This window comes from Nomascus leucogenys, chromosome 20 (assembly GCF_006542625.1).
Source record: "Nomascus leucogenys isolate Asia chromosome 20, Asia_NLE_v1, whole genome shotgun sequence".
NCBI lineage: Eukaryota > Metazoa > Chordata > Mammalia > Primates > Hylobatidae > Nomascus > Nomascus leucogenys.
The window spans coordinates 3048943-3073287 of record NC_044400.1 but is presented as its reverse complement, the minus strand read 5'-3'; the positions used below and the strand labels follow the sequence as shown (position 1 = coordinate 3073287).

At 40.9% G+C, this 24345-nt stretch overlaps 1 protein-coding gene and 1 pseudogene across 7 annotated transcripts in view; one reads left to right on the top strand and one right to left on the bottom strand.

The window, feature by feature from the left end:
• The window catches only part of LYPD6B (LY6/PLAUR domain containing 6B), a 176255-nt gene that overhangs the window by 28832 nt on the left and 123078 nt on the right, over nt 1-24345 (top strand). The window lies entirely within an intron of this gene.
• LOC100591054 lies at nt 640-5742 on the bottom strand (annotated as a pseudogene).

Here is a 24345-nt window from a genome sequence, read left to right as displayed (position 1 = left end):
GCCTGATAGGAGGGGAGAGGGAGGGAATGATCTCAACAGAAAGTCCCGTTTTTCTAAGGTGAGTGGGGAACACCTCACCACTGTGAGGATGGAGGTTTTTGTTTTTCAGGCTTCTTTGCTAAGACTGGAAAAGTCTTTGCCCAAATCTCTGCTTTTTTAGGCAGTTTGAGAAGAAATCAGCATGTAATTTTTAACCTTTGTAGAATAACTGGCTTCTGGGTTTGAGGTAGGGCAGGAGAAGTCTGGCCATGATTTTCCCTCTAGCCACTTGGCCATGCTTTGTTTTGGAATACATCATTGCCCTCAATAGCAGAATGTATTATGTTAAATGAAAAACTTGGTGCATTTCTTATGTCCACAGACTCTTTATCCAAGTCTAGTTGTTCCAAGAGTAATTGATACAACTTACCATTGAGAGGAACACAGTTCAGAAACTAAAGTAGCAAACAAGTATTTCTGAATTTTCAAGCTTCATTTGCATCTTTCAGAGAACATTAGTAACACTTTCTTTTTGAGTTAATATTTTATTGTCACCCAGATGGCAGTTGGGTATATAGTCTCCATGCTTTATACTTTTTGTAAATAAAAAATTACAAATTTTAAATAGCCAGTGGTTGGTTATGTTTTCAGAAAACATGATTAGACTAATTCATTAGTGGTGGCTTCAAGATTTTCCTGTTATTATAGCTCCAGAAGATTCACCTACCTTTTGTCCCTTCTTAAAAAACTAGGTTGGCATGCATTTGACTTCACACTCTGAAGCAACATCCTGACAGTTGTCCACATCTACTTCAAGGAATATCATGTTCGAATACTTTTCAGAGAGGGAATGAAACACAGGCTTGATCATTTTGCAAGGCCCACATCATGTGGCTGAGAAGTCAACTACTCCGGGTTTATCACCTGCAGCCTCCACGGCTTCCTGAAAAGCAAACTTCTGCTCAATTTGCTTCACCGTTTTGGCTGCTGGGGTCTTCTAAGAAACATTTCTAAAAATTATCTCCTCTGTCTCTTGTTCCACACTGTTCCAGATCACTTCTTAAAACTCGTTTTTACTTCCCTATCCATCCCTCTCTGAAGTTTCAACTGCTCTCCCCCAGCCCCCACCCCGAAGTTCTTTACTATGTAGACTTTTTTTTTTTTTTTTTTTTTTTCGGTTTTGGTATAACTTGCAACCAAGGAGAGCCAGAAAAGTGACTCAGCCACAGGAATTTGTCCATTTTGTGGGTGGGCCGGTGGGAGTGGGCTCGGGAGAACTTGATGGAGGCAGAATTACGACTAGTCGTTAACAATCATAACTTTCTTTACATTTTTAGTTTTTCTTATCATTACACAAAATATCCATGTAACATAATAACTAGTTCTTGTTACACAGGACATGCCTTGTAGTCGTGCTTTTTGCCTTGGTGACATAGACTGTGCATACCTAGGAACAGTGGAGTCACTGCAGTAGAATTGTTTATGAATGTTTCATAATGGAAAACTGTTTCTGTGATAAATGAAACTGGGTTGATTAGGATTGAATAGAATTGGAAGATAGCAGATCTTAAGGTACCACCCCAAACCCTGCTGTGTCACAGATTTTGGCTGATAGCATCTTATTTATGTTGAGAAGCTGGTTGGGCAGGAAGGATGTGTGGTCTGGATACTGCATGAGCCAGCTTGGCATTTAAATTTGCCAAAGACTTTGAAGCATTGCCACATTAAAAAAAGTCCCTGTGGTAAATTTCAACATTCCTGTCTCCTATAACTCTGCATGTTATTATTTTTAGCCAGCATGACATCTTTCCACAGCGTCACCGAGTGCCCAGTTGCCCGTAGTGCTGAGTAGTGTCCAGTAGTCAGTGTGAGGCCTGGTTCCAGTCCTACAGAAGCTGACACTCAAAGCCATGAACAGTTTTCATTTTTACTAATAGAAGCTTAAGAGCTTCTCCCAGACAAATATGTTGGCTAGCTGTACAACTTTGTGTGTGTTTGTTTTAATTGCAGGGATGGGTGGTGTGTGTATGTGTACGTGTGTGTATGTGACTCATTTTCTTGAAATACATAAATTCTTAGAAAAATAATGGCTGGAGAGTTGTGAGTACATGAAAATTTGGTAAACAGGTGGCTTTTCTGTGATGAATAAAAATGCATGTGTTTTGGAAGCAAGGCACTATAGGTTCTTGCTCCCTGTTTCTCTTGGGGCGTATTCCTTCCATGTCTCCCAGTGAGCACCAGGCTTCACCACACTGACCTCCTTAATGTTCCCCAACACGCCAGCCATGCTCTGCCACAGGACCTTGGCACTGCAATTTTCTCCCCCTGCAAGACTCTTCCCCACTAAGCTACAAGGCTGGCTTTCTCACTTTCTTCAAATAGTGGCTTCTCCCTGAGGATGTTTTTGGCTACCCATCTACAAGTTTATTCCTTCTGCTGGGGCTTTGGGATTTCATATCCTGCTTCTTAATTTTTCTGCTCTTTAGCACTTATTAATATCTAACACACTATAAAATTTTAACCTCTTTATTTTATTGATCTCCTTCCCCCCTCATATAACCTTCCTAAGACTATGGTAATTGTATTTTCGATGGTATTCCCGGTGCCTGGAAGAGTGCCCGGATCATCACAAATGCTCAATAAATAATGGCTGAATGGAAGGAGGGAAGGAAGAAAAGTTGTGAATGACTCTTGTTGGCTTCTATTCATGATAACTGACCTTCTCCATAATTAGACAACCCATTGTAAGCTAGCAATCAGCTTATTCACTGTATAGAACAGCCTGAGACTTTGAGGTGAATTTTGAGGTGTTCTGGCAGGCTTCTTGGTTGGTAATCATAGGAAGTAAACTCTCATTAGTATCTAGTGTATAGACGCATGTTCTGCAAAACCAGTAAACACCTCTCTCTCTGCATGATTCTACTATTTCATACATTTCCAAGAAGTCAACAGGTAGTAACAGATGCAGCCTGATTGATTTCTGGGAGGGAAATGACAGAGCATAGTTGCTATGGGATAGGTAAATGGAATCCTTGGCACTGAGATTCCATTATCTTTTGTCTACGGATAAAAGGTGTATGACTTACTTATCATTTAATTCCACAGCCGGCATTAGCAGGACTGATCGGTGAGGGGCTAGGAGGAGAGGGACTTGTGCGTGGCTTGGTAAACAGCGATAACGCAGTGGGAATGTAAAACGCGGCTTGGCAGGGTCTGTCTGGGATTTTGCTGAGTCCATAGCAATACTTAATTAACTGTGCAAACATTCTATTCAAGATAAGACTGTAACAGTTGCCTTGGGGAAAATTCTCTTAGTCAATATTTGTTTGATCTTTTGTGTAGTATTTTGGCTTTGCTGTTCGTGCTATAGCAAAGCTGCTGTTATAAATACCGTTTTCAGGGATTTGCTGTATTTGCATATACCAGGTCAGTCCTGGGAGAGGTACAGGATTGGAATCACTGTTTAAATAGAGCTTCTAAGGGTTTTCAAACCAATCTTTAAAAGTTGAAATACTTTGTATCAATCAGTTGTCAAACAATTATTAAAAACCTGGATTAAGTACTCTGGGAAATCTCAAAATCTAGGATAAGATCTTTGCCTTCAGTTTGCTTATTCTCTAGCTATAGAAATAAGACTTGAATCAGTAGATGTAATAGAAGATGCATATACTAAATAATAACAATGGCTGTGATTTCCTGGACACTTAACGAGGACTGAGCACTGTCCTAGTACTTTTCTAAGCATGAATTAACTCATTTAAATCCCCCACTAGCCAAACGAGGCAGGCACGTTTGGTTAGTGTGAAGTTTTGCACAGAATAAACAATGTCATTTGGAGAAAGAGAAGACCAGGGAATCAAAGAGCCACGAAGGAAAACTTCAAGGACAAGGTCTCTCAGTCCAGATGTTAAAGATTGGGAGGCAAATGGCTTGCAATGGGAAGAAGAAAAAGGGCATAATGGCATTGGTTGTTTTGCTGGTAACATACCTTTTCTCTCTTGAAAGTTGTTTTACCCCCCCTTTTTTTTTGAGATAGAGTCTTGCGTTGTCACCCAAGCTGGACTACAGTGGCGCAATCTCACTTCACTACAACCTCTGCCTCCCAGGTTCACATGGGTCTCCTGCCTCAGCCTCCTGAGTAGCTGGGATTACAGGCACACACCACTGCACCTGGCTAATTTTTATATTTTTGATAGAGGCAGAGTTTTGCCATGTTGGCCAGGCTGGTCTTGAACTCCTGATCTCAAGCGATCTGCCCTCCTCAGTCTCCCTATGTTTTACCGTTTCTTGACTTTCAGCACATGTGCCTCTGGTGAAGAGGATAGTAAACAAACACATAAGTAAACATACAGGATATCACTGTAATAAATGCTATGAAGGATAACAAGAAAGGGAGAATGCTAGGGTGGTTGTTTTATTTTATTTTAGTTTCTTGACTTTCAGCACATGTGCCTCTGGTGAAGAGGATAATAAACAAACCCATAAGTAAACATATAGGATGTCAATGTAATAAATTGTATGAAGGATAACACAGGAAAGGGAGAATGCTAGGGTGGTTATTTTTATTTTTATTTTATTTTATTTTTTTTGAGACACAGTTTCACTCTGTTGCCCAGGCTGGAGTGCAGTGGCATGATTTCAGCTCACTGCAGCCTCTGCCTCCCAGGTTTAAGCGATTCTTGTGCCTCAGCCTCCCGAGTAGCTGGGATTAGAGGTGAGTGCCACCATGCCTGGCTAATTTCTGTGTTTTTAGTAGAGATGAGGTTTCACCATGTTGTCCAGGCTGGTCTCAAACTCCTGACCTCAAGTGATCTGCCCAGCTCGGTCTCCCAGAGGGCTAGGATTACAGGTTTGAGCCACCATGCCTGGCCTGGAATTGCAATTTTGAATAGGGTGGTCAGGAAAGTCTGAGACATTTGAGTGAAGATGGAAGGAGGAGAGAGAAAATGCTTTGAAGGTAGAGAGCTTTCTAGGCAGAGGGAACAGCAAGTGCAAAGGCCCTGGGGTGGGAACTTAACCTCATTTATTCAAGAAACACCAAGGAGGCCAGAATGGCTGGAGAAGAGTGAGCAGGGAGAATGGTAAGAGGTGATGTCTTCATGGGTAATGCATGCCCAGTCACTGCTGGGTTCAATGATGATGATAATGGTGAGGTAGGCAGAGCTGTTAAGAGGTTTTTGAGTGAGTAGAATGGCAGGCTGGCAGCTGTCACTGCTTTCTGCAACCCTGTGCAGTTGTAGCTTCTCTTGCTTTTCACTAGCAGGCCCAACCCAGTATATCGCTTGGTCTCTGACCCATTGCTGATGTGGGCAGAGGCACCCTGACAGCTTCACACCCATTAGCTGGCAGGTAGAAAACCAGCTGAAGCCCTGAGTGAGAGAAGGCTTGCGCCCTGAGTGACACCCTTGCTTCCACCCTCATGGTGTTTCCTTGGTCCGTGTTTCTGAGTTTCTTCTTTGATTTCCTGCTGTTACTGATATGCCGGCTGGGTCCTGGGATCTGCCTTGTTCTTGCCATCCTCCTGTTGAATCCCACTGCCGTGATGCTGGGAGGCAATGTTGGTTCTGGGCCGTGTCCTGCAGCTGTTTGGGGCTCTGTGCTGAGTAGAGCATTAGGAAGATCCGTTGTGCTGCTGAGGCCCCCTTTTCTTCCACTCACTGCTTTTGCTTATCCTCCTACCACTGCTGTGTCTCCTTGGATGACAGACTTGGGGACCCAAGTGGGCGCGGGTGCCTGCACTTCTATAGGTACCTGCTGGACCATCGCCAAAACTCTGCAGGCAGAGGGTGATGCACTGATTCCCCCCAGCCTGGATTTGCCTGTCTCTGATCCTTTCCCTTTAGCCCATGTTGCTGACCCTCTGAGTTACAAGCAGAAGCTAAATGAGAGAGGGAAAGGACAGCAACCTCCAGTGAGGGTGTGGAGACCCAGACCGGGGTGACGGCTGTACAAAAGGAGAAGGAGGGCAGAGGTAATGGGTCTGGGGAAGGAAGCCTCAACAGACCGTGTTCCATTGGCTTATGGAGACTCAATAGAAAATCAGAGCCCATACAAGCATCTGAGGATCAATATTAATCCAGGAGTTGCAAATGCAACGAGTGCTTTCAGAGGATCTTATAGCCAAGACATGGCCAAGTTACGTAAAGAAGGTGTCTGCTGTGGAGCCCTGTCAGTGTCCAGGTGGGGTGGGTCAATGTGGGTTCAGGTCAGAGGCTCAAGTGAATGTTTACTCAAAGGGTCGACCCCAGGGCCACTTTTGTGGTGGCACACGTGCACACACACACACGCATGCATGGATGCTCGCACACACACACACACACATACACACACACGTGCCCTCTCACTTGTTCTCTCCTTTTGTTTTTGATTTTAGTTGCAGTTATTTCTATATAGATCTAAAACATCAACTTTAATGCCATTAATAGGAATAATTATAGCTCATATAGGCCTGATTCTCCAACCTACGGAGTAGAGGTTATTCTCTGAGGTTTTCTCCCTGCTTCCAGCAACACGAACCTGACTTCTAAGGGCACGCAGAGAGGCTTTTGGCAATCAACTGTGAATCAAGGTGTGCTGATGGGCCCTTCCAGCCTCAGAGAAGAGTAATTGGGGTGAAAAAATGTTACTATAATAAAAACATTATATTGCCGTGATTCTAGAAGGTAGCTAAATGAAGGGAGGTTCCCTCTTTGAAGAAAAATGTTAACTAAGTGGTCTCTCCTACCACTTACTTTCCTGGGAAATGGATTAATTTGAGTTAACATTTATTGAGTTTCCAGAATATCCTATGAAATGCCTTAAAAATTTAAAATACAATTTATTTTCTGAATAGGTAATTTACTCATATGCTTCAACATTTAAAGGCGACAAAAGAACGTACAGTGAGAATCCCCCACCCCCATTTTTCCTCCTTCAGGCAGCTAGTTTTTTTTTTCCGCAAGGCAACCCATATTAGCAGTGTCATATATATTTTGTAAATATACAATATAGTGTGCTCAATCAGTGTTAATAATCTTAAAGAAAAAAAGATGCCTTTTCTCTTTTTAAGGACTTCATATTGCATAAAACACAGTGAGCCTATCAGTCATATAGAGCTGTATTTTAGAAACTTTTATTATAAATCCAGTGAGTATATAATTCCTAGATGCTCCATAAACTTTATGCTTTTGATTTTTAAATTCACAAATCTCCCTTCGCCTCTATTTCCCTCCCATTTTATAAACTGTTCTCAAATCTTTGGCACTTACTGTTGCTTCCTTATGGGGCAGTGCCAGTGCTGATTGGATAAGTAGTAAACAAATATTATAGTAATAGAAAAATGTAGACCCAGACAATCAAGTGTAGATTGACTGTTTCTATTTAGATGGGTCTGTATGTTTATGGCTGTGGTTTTACATGGTGTTTTGCAGTGTGTATATTTTACTGAACACATTTCTGACCAGTTCAGACTTAATGTGTATGTTTGCATTAAATCTGTTCATGTGATGAAGTTAAATAGTTCATAAGATACTGAAACAAATAACAACCAACAAATCATGTTTTTAAACTCTTTAAAAGTTGTCAGACTTCTCTTGGAGAAAAGAAAAAAGAAAACTCATTTTTTTTTGTAAGTGAAGGAATAGAGGGCAGAAGTTAGAAGAACCTATAACTAATGTGCATAGTTTGTGACCTGGGTTTGACTCCAGATTTGTGGAAAATCTTAACCAAAAGGAAAGTATAAAGTTGGTCATATGACAACCCTAGTTTTGTTTTTCTGTGGTAGATACCTAATAAATGCTTCTGATCACTAAATGTCCTATATTCTGAAAAGCAGGTAAGATCGACAAATATGTAATCCATATAATTTTAAAAACAATGTTAGCAGAATACTTTTCTGAGTGCGTTCGGCAGTGTTGGTGGATGAGTAAAAACATGCAGAGACAAAAGCAAAGACGAAAAGCCTCAGAAACTGTGGCCATCGCTACGGCTGATGAGGCAGGAGGCTGACGGAGTTTGAGCCCAATCTAGGAGAGAAGGAGGACCCAGAGCAGCGGGAGAATGGGTTTTGAATATAGGAAAGTGAACTGTCAGGATTTAACACTGGAGTAATCCAGAGGAGTGGGAGAATGGGTTTTGAATATAGGAAAGTGAACTGTCAGCATTTAACAATGGAGTAACTTAATAGCTATAGCACTAGAGTAACTTACTGGCTTTCCTGCAGCCTGGGGAGGTGAGGGCTTTCTCTGCTGGCATGCCTTATATAGCAGCCTGGACAGAATAGGTTAACTTTGCAAATATGATCCCTTTGTATTTGGAAACCTTATTTTTATACATTTTGATTTTTTTCTTAAAGGGAATGCAGCATATAATAAGAAGTGATGACTATAGTTTAAAAAAATTTCCCCAGGACTCTGAGAGAACAGCTCTTGGAAGTGTTAGTTTTCAGCCTAACTCTGGAAATCTATTTCCAAGGGAATGGTTGACACACAGAAGAAGATTTGTCATAAAGATGTTCTGTAATTCATAATAAGGAAAAATTGAAAGTGAGTTATTTGTCTAACAAGAGGGAGTGGATAAGGAAATGGTAGTACTATGTCCATTTCACCAGTAAAATAATATTTAGGGTATGTTTTAAGTTAGGTATGAGGCAGAATAAAATTCTATGAAAAAAAGACAAGAAGGGAATGTTAATGGTGGTTGTGTATATGTGATGAAATTAAAAAAAAAACTGTTCTGGATCTAATATATGGGCTGTAATATGGATATATTACCTTAAAAGGTAGAGGGAAAAAATCATCACTAAAAAAGACCAAGAGTTGAAAGTGGAAGGAAAACTTGGTTGCCTTCATTCAGTGGAGGTTGTTATGAATGTTTTAAACCTCAGCTATTCAGGCATTTTTGTAAATTCCTTGGCTGTGTAGTGCCAAGGTTAAGATGTGCTGGGGTTAGAGTTGGTTCTGTGGGGAGGAGGAGGAAACTCTTAGTAGGGAGAAGTGAAAACATTCCTAACCCAGTAGGTGCAGGGTTTGTAGCCCCGCAGCCCCACATGCACTCCTGGTATTTGTAATTTGCAGTGATGACAAACTGTGCCTCTGGCCGTAGCCGAACTGCTGTCTGTTAGAATGCATGGCCATGGACGACTTGGTGACCAGTGGCCTGTAAAATGCCACAGAACGCCCTGGCAGCTAATTTTTAATTCCCAGGAAGTTGCCTGCAACTTTGCAAAGATAAGGCAAAAGATCAGACTGGGGACATGCCCAGAGCACAGGCAGCACCCAGTCAGGTCTTTGTAGAAAGCTCTGGAGAGCAGTGAAACTTACTCGCTTTCCTGCAGCCTGGGGAAGTGAGTGCTTTGTTTTCTGGCATACCTTAAATAACTGCCTGGACATGATTGATTAACTCTGCAAATATGATACTTTTGTATTTGAAAACCTTATTTTTATACATTTTGATTTTTTTTTCTTAAAGACGATGTGGCATGTAGTAAGAAGTGATAACTATAACTATAGTTTAATTTCTTTTTGTGATTTCCCCAGGACGCTGCTGGAGCAGGACTTCAGAGTGTTTGTTTTCAGCCTGCTTTTAAAGTGATTTGCAGAGAGTGGCTTTGAAGGTTTCCATCCTACTTTTTCATGTATAGTATCTTGTTCTTTAAAATTAGTGAGCTGAGCACATCCACATAAACACATACAGTTATAATTGCCCCAATTTTAAGCTCACTTGTGCCACAGTGAAAACTCAACACCATTAGCACAGTGAGCCAGCTCTGATCCTCTGAAGTGCTGGGCATCTTTTTAATGGACAAATTGCAAATTTAATAATGTAAAAACTGAAGTTAATCGCACTGGCATCTATTCTTCCAATTTGTCATTTGGCTGAAAGTGATCTGATGTCATTCAGAAAGAAAGCGAGTTGGAATGGCATCAAGTCCTAATGGTGTAGCTTTGGGCTGAAGCTGAGTTTTCCTCCTTGAAGCAACTGCTGCTGTTTCCTGGAGGGAAGACTTTATTAACGTGTCTGTTTCTGAATTGCTCAGAATCTTAGGATTCACTTGAGGAATGTGACAGTCAACACTGTTAATTCACCTGGTAGGCTGAGGATGTCAGGTCACAGTGCCACACTGTCAGGCCAGGGGTCACAGTGCCACATTGTCAGGCCAGGGGAGGGTTCCTGAATGACTGAGGGAATCCCATCTGTAGCAGCAGAAGGAACGCAGCCATCACCTTGCACCCCTGCCTCCCTTGAGAAGGCGCCATGACCTCTGCACAGAGGCCTGAACATTTCCTGCTATAGTGGGGCTTTATTTGTGTTTGCTTTTGCTTCCCTTCCCATTCATGAAATGTTCTGTACATATAACATCTGAGTATTTTGGAGAGCATAATCTCTTCCTGTAAACCAGTGGCTTAAAACCTGGGGTTGCCAACCAGTATAATGAATACAGTCTCTGAAGTTACCTGGTCCTTTGGGGGTTAAATCAGTGACCTTGGTTTTCTCAAGCTATAACTTTGTCTCCTTCCATGGTTGCCACATAACACAAGGGGAAACACTCTTCCAATACAGTGTAACTAAGAGGAACTCATTTCAAAGATAGCTATGGAGGTCTGGCTCATTTTACAATTTGAAAGAACAAATAGAAATTTCCAAGATTGTTGTCACTGAATTTTCACTTTTATGAGACTGACCTTCTCCCTACCGTGCTAATGAGGCACCTAATTTCTACCTTAAAAGACCAACCTATACAGCCAACATGGTGGCTCATGCCTGTAGTCCCAGCAGCTTCAGAAGCTGAGGTGGGAGGATTGCTCAAGCCCTGGAGTTCAAGACCAGCCTGGGCAACATAGCAAGACCCCCATCTCTAAAATATTTATAAAAATTAGCAGGGTGTGGTAGCTTGTGTCTGTAGTCCCAGCTACGCGGGAGGCTGAGGCAGAGGATCGCTTGAGCCCAGGGGTTTGAGGATGCAGCGAGCTATGATCATGCCACTGCACCCCAGCCTGGGGCAACAGAGTGAGATCCTGTCTTTTTTTTTTTTTTTTTTTTTAAAAAAGACCAGCAAATATTACCATGGTGTGAGTTACCTCTGAAGTCTAGTTTGTGAGCTGAACTCTAAGCTCTGTGAGGGTGGGGCTGGTATCTGTTTTGTTCTCCAAGTGTCTGACTTTGGACTGATATCCAGCTTATGGCAGCTACTTAGTTAATGTCTCTCAAATGAGAGCATTTCTGTTTCAGAAAATGAAACTCTAGCTGTACTGTTCTGGCTAATACTAAATTGAATCTAGATGTTACTATGTTTAATGTAATTTCATAAAATGAAATGAAATTTCATAAAATGAAACTCTAGCTGTACTGTTCTGGCTAATACTAAATTGAATCTAGATGTTACTATGTTACTATGTTACTATAGCTGATCCATAATAACCAGAGATCAATTCATAAAACCCTAACATAAAATCTAACATCGATCACTTTTAGAGGTTCCTTTTTATTTTCTGTGGCTGCATTTGAAATGGACACTGTCGTGCAAGGTTTTTGCTGGACTGCTGTTTTTGGAAGACAGTGTAGATTAATTCTATTACTAAAGTTCAGAAGTGATTCCAAACTACCAGCCACCCTTGAAGTCTCATTACTTATTAAAATGCCATTTCTATTCGTATTCTCTTTTTTTTTCTTGCCTCATTTTCAGTAACTACGTTCTTTTTTAGCAGATTCAGGCATTTGAAGAGTAATTCATTCTCACAGTGGGAATTACAAGTCTATGGGGGAAGGTGTGCTGGTGTTGGCTTAGATTTCTAGGGGTAGAAGGCATCTTCCGGGATGTGCTTTAGCCCCCAGAGTTCCCTTTAGACTGGAGCATCTTAAACCAACCCACCCAGAGGGGTTAGCGGGCCCCCGGAAAAGGGGATTTTGTCATTTCTTTCATTCTCACAACCTTTTGTAACAAAATTTATCTCATTCCTGAATTCTAAACTGGGTGGCTTTGTGATCTAAGGCAATCTGCTTTATTTATCTGCACTTCTTTCCCGATTTCTGAGATAAGGATAGCACCGCTTTGTTTACCAACATCGCCAAAGGGGAATATGTAGGTGTATTTTTGTTAAAAGTTGCCATAACAGAGTAACAAACTGGTGGCTTAAGCAACAGAAATTTATCATCTCACTGTTCTGGATGCTAGACTGAAATCAAGGTGATGGCAAGGCCGGGCTCGCTTGAAGGCACTAAGGAAGGAACTGTTCCACGCCTCTCTCCTGGCTTCTGGTACTTCCTATGCTTGTGGCTGCATAACTTTATAACTTGTGGTGTTCTCCCTGTGTGTGTGTCTGTGTCTGAATTTACCCTTCTGTGAGGCCACCAGTCATGTTGGATCAGTGCCCATCCTACTCCAGTATGACCTCATTTAACTAATTACATCTGCAATGGGCCTGTTTCCAAATTCTGATGAGGTACTTGGGGTTACAACTATAACATGTACATTTTGTGGGGGGAGCACAATTTAATCTATAACAGTAGGCAAAAAGGTCAGATAGAATTGGGAGGTCTGATGTAGCAGGCTGTTCTATTTCTCTCAAGTTCTCTATTCGTTCTCACTTTTAAGAATCCGGTATATCAGCCAGGTGTGGTGGCTCACACCTGTAATCGCAGCACTTTGGGAGGCCGAGGTGGGTGGATCACCTGAGGTCAGGGGTTTGAGACCAGCCTGGACAACATGGTGAAACCCCGACTCTACTAAAAGTACAAAAATCAGCCAGGTGTGGTGGCGTGCACCTGTAGTACCAGCTACTAGGGAGGCTGAGGCAGGAGAATGGCTTGAACCTGGGAGGTGGAGGTTGCAGTGAGCCAAGATCATGCCACTGCACTCCAGCCTGGGTAACAGAGCAAGACTCTATCTCCAAAAAAATAAATAAATAAATAAAAAATCCATTAGGCAATGCCAACCTAGGACACAGATTTGTTGTCTGACTGGGATCCTGTTTATAAAGAGTAGATGAGAATTAACTTATATGAAGTCAGTTTAAGTCATGATGTTCTTATATAGGACCTTAGTAACCTCTAGGTCCTTTCCTGAATTTAGCTGCTACTGTGGAAAGGTGACTGGATCTGGGCCTGGTGCTGTAAACAGATGCAGACAGTGGCTCTGTCAGAGGACTGCTGGGCCTTGTTTGTTTACTGACTTCTTGAGATCTCAGATAGAAGACATAATAGAAGATCAAAGGCCTTTGTAATTACTTCCCCTAGTAATTGTTGCTAATGCCTGCAGAGTTATTTGTAAGGCTGTGGCAGGGGCTGTGTCTAATTTCACTTTACATGCAGACTAGATGTTGGTTCCCAATTGCCTTGAGCTCTTCACTTTCTTTAAGTTGATGATTTTAGGTAATACCACCATTTCTGAGGTTGTTTCAGAAGTAGAAGTCAGAGGTCTCTTGGTGTAGGGATATTAAATTGTTTTCATATTTTGAATTACACTTTTTATTGAAGTATAGATCTGGAAATTTAATCTAGGTATTACTGATGTTTAATGTAAAGCTCGTCAGCTGAGCCTGCTTGGGTACAGCCAAAATTCAGGCCTCCCTTACAACCCCATTGCCTGTAGGAAACAAGGAACTCTGTATGGAACAGCTTTCTGTGTATAGCTAGAGGCATACAGTTTAAGGAATTCTCACACAGAACATACCTGGGTAACTGGCATCTGGATCAAGAAACAGAACCTGACCAGCAAGCCTCTCTGTCGTGCCCTTCCTGATCCCTACACCCTCCTCGCTATTCCGAAGTCTATCAGCATCAAGTTTTTTTGCTTGATTTGGATTTTAGGTACACGTTTTAAAACACATTTAATTTTTTTAGCTAAAAAATTAAATAAATTTCATATAGCCCTAGAGTATGTACTTTTTAGTGTCTGACTTCTTTAGGTCAACATTATATGAGGCTTCACCCATGTTGTTGCCTATAGTGAGAGTTCATTTATCCCAACGGTTGTATGGTATTCCAGTGAAGACTTCCTGTTTGAGTAATGCAAAATCCTGTCTTCTATGTAGGTATTGTGTAGTTAAGTACTGAAGTCACTTTCTGCTTGGTTTCCCACACTTCTTTTTCACACATGTTCGTGTTGCTGCCCTCACAGATTCAAATGCCTAACTTCCTCGATGTTTGCAGGTTTCCCCACCCCACTTTATTCTCTCCCCATGGGATATTTGAAGCTTATTTTCTCCCCCTTAATATCTGTCTGCAGTAACTCTGAGCAGGGAAACATCTGGTTAAGTCTTTTGAATTTTCTGACATTAATGTGAAAAGAGAGACATGAGCACTGGCAAAATGGCCGATGAGGGAGGCCCTGGGAGGAGCAGCTGGATTAGGTCATAGATCTTCACCTCTGCTGCTTTCGCTGCCATGATAGACAAAACCTACGTCAGGAAGCAAGCTGTGATTTTGACTGTGATATATTCTTTCTCATGATAAATGATTATAGATGCCTAGACATGCAAGAATTTGAAGGGGGCTTGCATTAATGGTTTTTAGGAGAGAAATAGCGAAGTTCTTCCCACCCCCAGTACCAATTCCTGCTTTTTCTAGCAAAGATGACTTAGCATTCTGAATGTAAATTATATTGCTTTTTTTTTTTTTTTTTGCCTTTGCCGACAGTGTTTTCCATTCAGTACTTGATAGTATTACTTAATGATACTATGGTAAAGATTAACCCCATCTGGAAATCCATGAATTATGGTAAATGTGAGGCACTCAGAATGGTGTCTGGCATGTAATGAGTACTGAAGAACTGTGGTTGGGGCTCCTCTTGTGGCAGTGGAGGGCCCAGGCTGGGTGGACTTCCATTGTGTGGTTAATAATCACCACGTAGTAAGGCAGCTGGAAAAGCTTGTCAGCGGAACCTGGCTGGGTGCAGCCATAATTCAGACCTCCCTTTCTACCCCATTGCCTGTAGGAAATAAGGAATTCAGGGTGTGGAACAGCTTTCTCGCTGACTCCCTGGCTGCACCTGGGTGTGCCTCTGGACAGGAAACCTGATGCCAGCATGTAGAGTAGATGCTCCTGCTGTCAGATAATGAAGCCAGCGCAAAAATCCATGTCTCCGGGCTAAAGTCTGGAGAGGCTGAATAAAGTACCCTTGAATGGGAATAAAATGGCACAGGGGGGCATACCTGCAGAGCAGTTTCTAAAAAAGGAAAGCGCTTCATGCATACCATGCCTGTGTGCTGCAGCAGCATACGGTTAGCATTTCGCTGTGTCTGCTCTTCTGTCTCGCTCTCTCTCTTAAGTTTCAGACGTCGTAGCATTTCACCCCTAAATACTTGAGATGCATCTCCTGAGGACATTCTACCTGCATTACCATAATGCAATACTGTACCTAAGAAAGTTCACAATGATTCTGTTTTACACTTATCTAATAATATCTAGCACATTTTCAAATTTCCCTGCTTATTTGAAAACATCTTATAGCTTTTTTCCAACACTGGGATAAAATCAAGATTCATGCATTGCATTTGGTTATTCTTCTTTAAGCAGTAACAGTCTCTACACCTTCTTTTTGAACTTTTTGAAGAGTCTAGCCTAGCTGTCTTAAAGAACGCCCCACATTATGGGTTTCTTGATGGTTTCTTTACATGTCATTTACTTGTTCCTCTATCCTTTGTATTTCCTGTAAACCGGAAGCTAGGTTTACAGGCATGAGTAGATTCAGGTTGAACATTTTTTGCCAAACCTACTTCAAAGGTGATGCCGTGAGGTTCGTATGGCACGATGTGCTGCTGTCTCAATATTACTGATGTTGAGCTGATGACTACTGGATCTTTCCGCTGTAAAAATACACTTTAGGCCGGGCTGGCTCAGTGGCTCATGTCTGTAATCTCAGCAGTCTGGGAGGCCGAGGAGGGTGGATCACAAGGTCAGCAGATCGAGACCATCCTGGCTAACACGGTGATACTCTGTCTCTACTAAAAAAAAAAAAAACCAAAAAAACAAAAAACAAAAACAAAACAAAAAGATCCGGGCATAGTGGCACGCGCCTGTAGTCCCAGCTGAGGCAGGAGAATCGCTTGAACCGGGAGGCGGAGGTTGCAGTGAGCCAAGATAGCACTGCTGCACTCCTGCCTGGGCGACAGAGTGAGACTCCATCTCAAAAAAAAAAAAAAATACACTTTTAATTGCAATTAGTAATAGTTTGTGGGGTGATATTTTGCAAAGTGCAAATATGCTGTTTCCCAACAACTTTCCAACCCTGTTTTTAAGTTTCCTTTGAGTCAATTAGCCTGTATTAGCTATTCCACTAGAGTTGCAAAATTAAGATTTTGTAATTCTTTCACTCCTTCCACCTTGAGTTACTGGCATTCCTCTGTAAAGAAGAGTTTTCTTCACTCATCCTTTTTCTGAATATCACTATGGAGTCATGATTTTTATTTATTTAACATTTATGATCAGTTACAGGCATTATTATTTTTGACACTCTACTTGTCCTTCAAATTGAGCCCCTGTGACAAATAGTGCCTTGTTTTCTGGCACCATCACATGTCCTGGGCTCATCTTACATGTTTCCATCCCAGACCTGAAATCAGTTGTTCCTCCGAGAATCCCTGGGTATATTTTGTGGAGAATGCATTAAGAAACCCAGATGTGGATGCCAGGTGGGCTTGTTGCTAGCAGGAGTCATTATAGGTTTGTTCAATGGACAGAGGTAGGAAATATATTTTTTAAAAAACATGAGTTCATTCATATTTTAAAATCTAAGATTATACGAGGAATGTTCAGATTAATAAGGACATTCTGTTGACCTGTGGTGTTACGTGAGCTGTTCCTTCTGCATCTTCTCCCCTCTTAGTCGACCTTTCCCATGGACTCTTAGCCTTGTCTGCCCTTGAGTTTCTTCTGTTGATTCATTTTGTCTCAAAGTTAGTTGTGGAATTCTTGGTTCTCAAAGTCAGCCTAACTGTGATTTAGTGTTAGTGACTGGGAAAGAGTAGCCACAGACAGACAAGGATACCAACTCCAGAAGTACAGACTAGATCTCAAGGACACGGGCGGCAATAACAGCAAAAACAACAAAAATTGCTTACCAGTTAGTATGTACCAGCCAGCATCTCACGCTCTCTGAGCTGTTTGTGCATTGATCCTCTTGGCCACCCTCTGACACAGGTGCTCATGTGTCATACTCCCCATACTGATGAGAAAGCTGAGCCACCATGAGGTTGTCCATTGCCCAGTTACACATCTCAGACTTGACAGAGCTGGGCTTGCAAACAGGCCATCTGTCTCTGCAATCCATGGGCCTAACCCCACATGTTCGTGCCCTTCAGTAACCCCAGAGAGTGTGCCTTTGTGTGGCCTGCTGTTCATCTCTTTATGTGCCAGGTCCATCTGCTGCCTGTCCTTTTCACCCTGAGTTGGTGGCAATACCCTTGCAGTAGGAACCCAAACCCAAAACTCCAAAGAAATGGAGGGAAGACTTTGGCCCCCTGCCACAACTGGACTGGGAAGGGGTGGCTTAATAGAATTGTTTATTTTTTTCCAGTTTTGACTTTTCTTTGGGGTTTCTTTTGCCTTTGAGGAAGTTGAGTTAGGTAATTGACAAGTTCTGCTTGCATAAGAGTTGAGTCCTTTAACGTAGTTTCTTAACTATTGGTAACAAGCTTAAAGACTGGAATGTCCTAGCAATGGGCTGTGGATGTGGGGAGTTAGTTCTCTTTAAGAATCAACATTCTTTGAGCCAGTTATAACATTGTAGAATTTAAGAAAGAATTTGGTGACAAATAAATATTGCTAAAGTGAAGAGGAGACTGAAGAATTCTTCTAGTAACTTGTACGTTAAGGTAACTTTTCTTAAGACGTTTTTGTGTGATTTGAAGCGTTGTCCTTTCTCCAACTTTTCTACCACTAATGTGGAAGAAGAATGATCACAGACTAGTAGGAGAGGATGGGAAGGCAGCCCTTTGCTCAGAAGGCTGATCATTGAGGGCTGGGATTACCTGCAAGAGGAAGTTAGGCTATCAGTGCCTCAATTACTGCAGGCAACAGGAGAAAGGTCCATTAAAAACAACTCCATCAAAATCCAGAGCGTTTCCAGGCAGAAGGCTCAGCCTTTTCAATGCGTGGATGCGATTTTGATGAAGTGTTTTGACCAGGATGGAATACGGCCCATTTTCTCCTTCCAAAATCAAAGGTTTCTAGAATGTACTCCCCCACTGCTGTACACATAAACACTTCCCCAATGCACTCGTCCCAGTGTAAAACAGCCTATCAGCATTTGCATACATTTCATAATAATAAAATCAAAGGAGGCTACATCTAGAAAAAAGAACGCAGCCATCCATTCTTCCCCTGATCAGAAAGGCAAGGAGAAGAGTGGGCTGGTCTTTGGACTTACGGATATTGGGTCTGGTTTCATAGCAGCCTTCACCTCCCCAGTCCTCATCCTGCTCTTCCAGACTGAAGAAGGGAGAAGGAGCTGCAGGAAGTTGAGCAGCCATGGTCCCATGAGCTTCAAAGTATCACAAAGAGATAATTTTAAACCTGGTGCTACACTCTTCTTCCTTTTGCTGAGTCTTACTCCAGGATGTCAACTTTGAGCAAGGCTGGCCTCCCATCAGAGCCAGGACAAGGGGTAAGGGGTGATACGCTGTCCTAGGGAAGGTATTGGAAGAACAAAGACAGCTTCCCTTTTTTCTATGGGGAAGTGTATTAGTTTGCTAGAGCTGCCATGGCAAAATATCACAGACCCAGTGCCCTAAACAATAAAAATTTATTTTCTCACAATTCTGAGGCTGGGAGTCCAAGATTAAGGTGATGGCAGGGTTGGTTTCCTCTGAGGGCTGTGAGGGAAGGATCTCTTCCAGGCCTCTCTCCTAGGCTTCTACATGGCTGTCTTTTCTCTGTGTCGTCACATCAACTTCTCTCTGAAACCATCTGTGTCCAAATTTTCTTTTTGTTAAATAAGGATATCCGCCATATTGTATTAAAGCCTACTCTAATGACTTTGTTTTAATGTAATTACCCCTTAAAGACCCTATCTCCTCTCAATGAAGTAAGAAGGTATTTAAAAAAAAAAAAACCCTATCTCCAAATACAGTTAATTCTGAGGCACTTGGGTATTAGGACTTCAACATGTGAATTTTGGGGGCATACAATCAGCTCATAACAGGAGCTAAAAAACATATTTTATTCTTTGTTTCAAATATTACAAATCCTGAATACACTTGTAACGTTACACTGTTAAAAGCAAGTTTCCTAAACAGTGCTCTGGTGTGCCACTTTCCCTTCTCCCTTCCCCTGAAAAAAAAAGTATCAGAAATAAGAAGAGCAATCATAAAGTTAAGGAGTGATCTATAATAATTGAGTTTAGTGAGAAAAAAATACTTAACCTCATGCTCTCCTTTTCTTCTGCAATTTTTTAGATTTTTACATATGTAAAGGAAGCAGTCATTAAGTATTCTTTAATAGTTGTAATATGGTTGAGTTTGATGGCTCATGCCTGTAATCCCAGTGCTTTGGGAAGCTGTGCCAGGAGGATTGCTTGAACCCAGAAGTTCAAGGCTGCAGTGAGCTGTAATTATGTCACCGCACTCTAGCCTGGGCAACAGAGTGTGACTGTCTTAAAAAAAAAAAAATTATACTTCTCCAACAGGCAGATTGTGTATTTGTTATGCAAATTCTACCATATCTGAGGCACTTTGCCAGAATTTTGCCCACCTACTAACAGGTAGTCACAGTTACTTGGTGCAGCTGGCAGAATCGGGACCTGGTGCCCCAAGGAAATTCTATAGCCTCTCAGCCTAGCCCACCTACATCAGAATCAAATGCAATGCTCTAAAAAATGTTCATCCCTGGGCCCTATGTCGTGCATCTACTCAATCAGAGCCTATGTAAACAGAGTCCAGGAATTTGCATTTTCAACATGTGCCTCAGGAGATTTTAGGCAAATGGAATTTGAGTATTACTGCTTTATTGGCAGGGTTTATAATTCTGGGCCACCACTAGGGGGTAATGCTCATCTCACATCTCTCTTTGCAGGTAAAGAATTTAGTGCTCTGGTTTCTGGTCCCTTTCAACTCCCATCCACATTCGGCCTTCATAAACACAGGATTCATATCTCCTTGCTCCCTCCCCTCCAATAACCCCCTTCTGTTGCTCCCCCCACCCAACTTTATGTCCCCTACTGTCCACTGTTGGAATTGTTATGCTCTCTGTGGGTATCAAGTATGTCCTAAGCTTCTTCTCTGTGATGGTGAGTGGATTCTAGAACCTTCTAAGACATCTAGAAAACAGACTAACCTATAACCCTTTCAGAGGTTGTCTTTGAAATGTTTAGGATTTGGGGATGTTTCCTTAATTGCTTGTGGTCTGTGTTTTCAGTGTAGGCTAGGGTACAACAATCCAGAATATAGTTATGCTGGCAGGAGGAGGAAAATCCAAACAGATAACATTCATATCATACATGTTCTTTTGTCCAAGTGTTTTGATTTTCTAGTTTCAAAATTTAGTTATGTGAACGTGTGGCTGTCTTCTTAGTTTGGTTGCTTCTTTCTTCTTTGGACCAAGGATTACCTGGAAAGTGCCGCTCTCCAGGAACAAATCCCAGCCACACTGTCTTTTCTCCTGCCTCTTGCTAGTAATGCCCATTCCACTTTTAATGGTGTAGGGACACAGTAATTTCTGCACAGCTCTACCACCTGATAGCCCTCCTAAAAGTTTATCACAAAGGAATTCTAAGCACGTACAATAACATTCAATGAAATTTAAATGCAATAATAAGAGATTTAGTGGTAGGACCATTGTGCAATGACTAAACAAAATATTGTGGCATTGACAACTTAGGGGATTTTTGCAGTAGTATTTAACTTTGTTAGGGCCAAGAGACACAGGACAAATAAAGTTTGTGAAATTCTCCTGTTAAAGGTTTCATAAAATACACAATTTGAGCCTTTGAGAAGAAAAGGGGAGATAGTACTCCCCTTTTAGTGGTGGCTAAAAGCACAGTTTTTGGAATGAAGACTGGACAGAGCTACCACATACTTCCTTTTGAAGAGTTCTCTAAGACTCAGTTTCCTCTTCCTTAAAATGGTGATAATATTAGTACCCAATGTAATGAGGATGAAAAGACAGAATACATGTAAAGTGTGTAGTATAGTGCCTAGTGTACTATAGATGAATTTGTGTGCAAGTTCAGACTTCTGCGAATGTTATTTTTCAATATTGAAAGAATCATTTGACATGTGGTGGAACATGAAAGAGTCTTTCAAACATGGATGAACATTCCAGGAAATTAGTTCATCTTCTGTTGTATAGAAATCTATGGTGAGTCAAAGTTGGGGTTGACTAACCTATTTGATTTCACATTGGAAGGGGCCAGTTGGCATGCTGGGTTAAGGATGGGGAGGCTGCCTCTGGATGCAGTGGGAAGTGTTGGGATTATCTGGGTCTGCAGGTTCTGGAGGGATGATTGGTAACATACATTCCATGCATTTGCCAGCCCTGTACTCTAACTCAGAGCTGAGCTCTTTAATCTAGTAATGTTTTCTTCCATTCCTTTTTATGCTTAATATGGACAAAAGAATCTGTAAAATAATTAAAATACTCAAATCTGATGTTAACATATTTTCAGGGATGATCAATTTATACTCTGTGTATTTATTGTTTGAAAATATTATGCTTCAATGGATATGGTAGAAAATTTAAGGAAAGCATTCATTTTAAATAAATAGAGGAAGTAAATTTCTGACAGCTTCTTTTGTCTATTAACAATTCCTGGTTTTCTGTGTACTGGTTGGTTTTAATTGTTGCTGTGCAGTCTTGTTCATCCTATAGCTGTAAGGCTTTTTAAAGTATTTATTTCAAAATATTTCGATGGTTCAATAAAAAAGCATTAACAAAGTAAATCTATTTAAAAAATCAAAATTGCTTAATTGTGCAGAGGCTGGATGGGTGAGTGTTTGGAATGTTGTTATTGCGGCCAAATGTTTATTTTTCACAGCTGTGGGAGAAATCGTGGCCCTTTGTGCTCAGATCTTACCTCATGTTCTTCCTCTATTAAATGCATCTAAGAGTGTGTGATGGGCATGGAGACATCCTATTCTGGGAACTCAAGATCTACGGCTCTGCACTGATTTCTGTATCGGAAGGGTCAGTAAATTTTCTAGTTCTCTCTGTGTGTCTTTCCATTACTTTAGTGCAGTGAGGATTTTGTGTCATCACAAGATGTTGAATTAATGATAACAGGTGATATCCTTAAAAAAGACTTCGTATTTCAGAAATATGTGAATTCACCTTTTGAAGGGCATGAATCCAGCTTAACCATTAATATAATATAGACTTACATACAATTATATTCCCTTTTTGGCAAGTGGACTGATTTTCCAAGAATGGTTCTGATATAATTTTCAGCTGAACAGAGGGTCGTGGTGACTTACATGGCAGAATGAAATCAATGTGCACTTAAATAATACAATTGAATCAGCTTTTCTGGATCACTCCATTCCATCTTAGAATTCTTTTCTTTGGGCTCAAGCGAGAGAGGTCAGAGGTATTTATAGAATGTTAGGAAATGATCTTTATTAATATTGTCAATACTCTTAGCCTGTTCCTCCAGGATTGTTCATATTAAACCAGACTTACCAAAGTTCTGCTTTTAAGAATTACATAAATGGCGATACATAATATCTTTTAGGTATTTTGAAGGAATGCTACTTTTCTTAAAAAAAAAACAAAAACTCAGACTCTTAGGGGTGATAACTCAGGCAGAGGACCCAAAGATATTGGTTACATTAAGCAAATAGAAGGGTCTTAAATCTTTTAAAACTTGATATAAGAGCAATAAACATTTGTCTTTATTCATTTAATTATTTAACAGATTTCTACTAAGTGACAGGTGTCGATCATTTTGAAATCACAAGGGTGTCAAACCACAGCGTTTGGCAATGTCAGTGCATTAAGCATAGAAACAGCTTCAACAGTGATTCACATGCACACTTTTCCCATGAGTTTTGTGTGGTTACTTTTTTTTGAATTTGTTCTGGTCCATTCAAATTATTCTGAAAATACATGAGTGCCCTGCATTAAAAACAATGTTCAAAGTGTGATTATACACAGACTAAAGTAGGCCTCACTTCTTGATGTCTCATGTCTATTAAGATAGAATGCAGTAGCATTAGCTTTGGGGGAACTCTTGATTTACACTGAACTTTGCAATAAAATGAAACCTTATCAGATATATTTTCATGTATATAATTCTGTTTATTCTGATTTGTTGCTGCCTCTGTGAATTCGGGGGTTTTGGATCTAAGTAAAGGACCTAAATGAAATGAAGGACTTCACTTTTGTCCTTATTTTAATATATATAAATTTATATGTAAAGATTACATAAAAGAATAAAAAGGTTGTGTATAAAGATTGAAAGAGATTATATATAAAGATTATTTATATAGAATACACATATATTTATATATATAAAGAGTGAAGATTTGGACCATTATTCTAGCCTATTGAGAGCCTTCAGATCTTGCTCTGGAATACCATATTTATTTTACACTCTTAGTGTCAGGTCTTTGGTATTTTTTAATAACCATGCCAATGAAGTCCTCATTCATATTTCTGAGTAGGACAAATCCAAGGATAAAGTAATGAACAATACCTCTCACTACTTCCCTTAGGTTCATATTCATCATGATTGGCATTCTTTTTTTTTTTTTAAGTGGGTACAAATCTACAAATCTACCTAAGTATACTGCAGTCCAGTTTATATTCTTCTTGTCATTAACTTATTTATCCATCATTCCACCCATAAACCAATCAACATCTATTAGATGTCTCCTGTGAATCACATACTGTGCCACTTTTGGAAATAAAATGTAGAGAAGTTACAGGCCTTAGTAGAAGAGAAAGTGGCATAAAAGGATAATTTTAAGACAATGTGACAAATTTGAGCCAGTTTTGAGGACTACTGCTTTAGAAATAATTGATTTAAGATGGAGGTTTTCTGGCAAGGTGGGGGGTGATTCTATGGGAATCTGGGCTGCTGGTGATCGTTCTTGTGAACAACTGTGTTGCCCAGATTGGGCTTCGGGTGGAAAGGTGGGTGGGGACTGTGGGAAGGAAGGAGAGGGAGGAAGAGAGAGGGAGAGAGTACAAGCCTAACAGACTGGGAGAAATGTAGCTATCAGAGGAGTAGAGGTCTTAATGTGTGTCAGGGCAGAGAGTGAGAAAGCTGGAAGGATAGGAAATGGGGATTGGTGGTTGTGATTGTGGTGAGGGGGAGTGAATTTAAGATGTCAAAAGTGATGACAGGGTTTAATGTGTGGACAGGGGAGATGATGCAAGAGTTGGAGGGGAAGTGGAAGTCTCAGCATTGAGGATGTGGAACAATTGTGATGCAGGGGTGCTGAGTAGGCTCTGTGA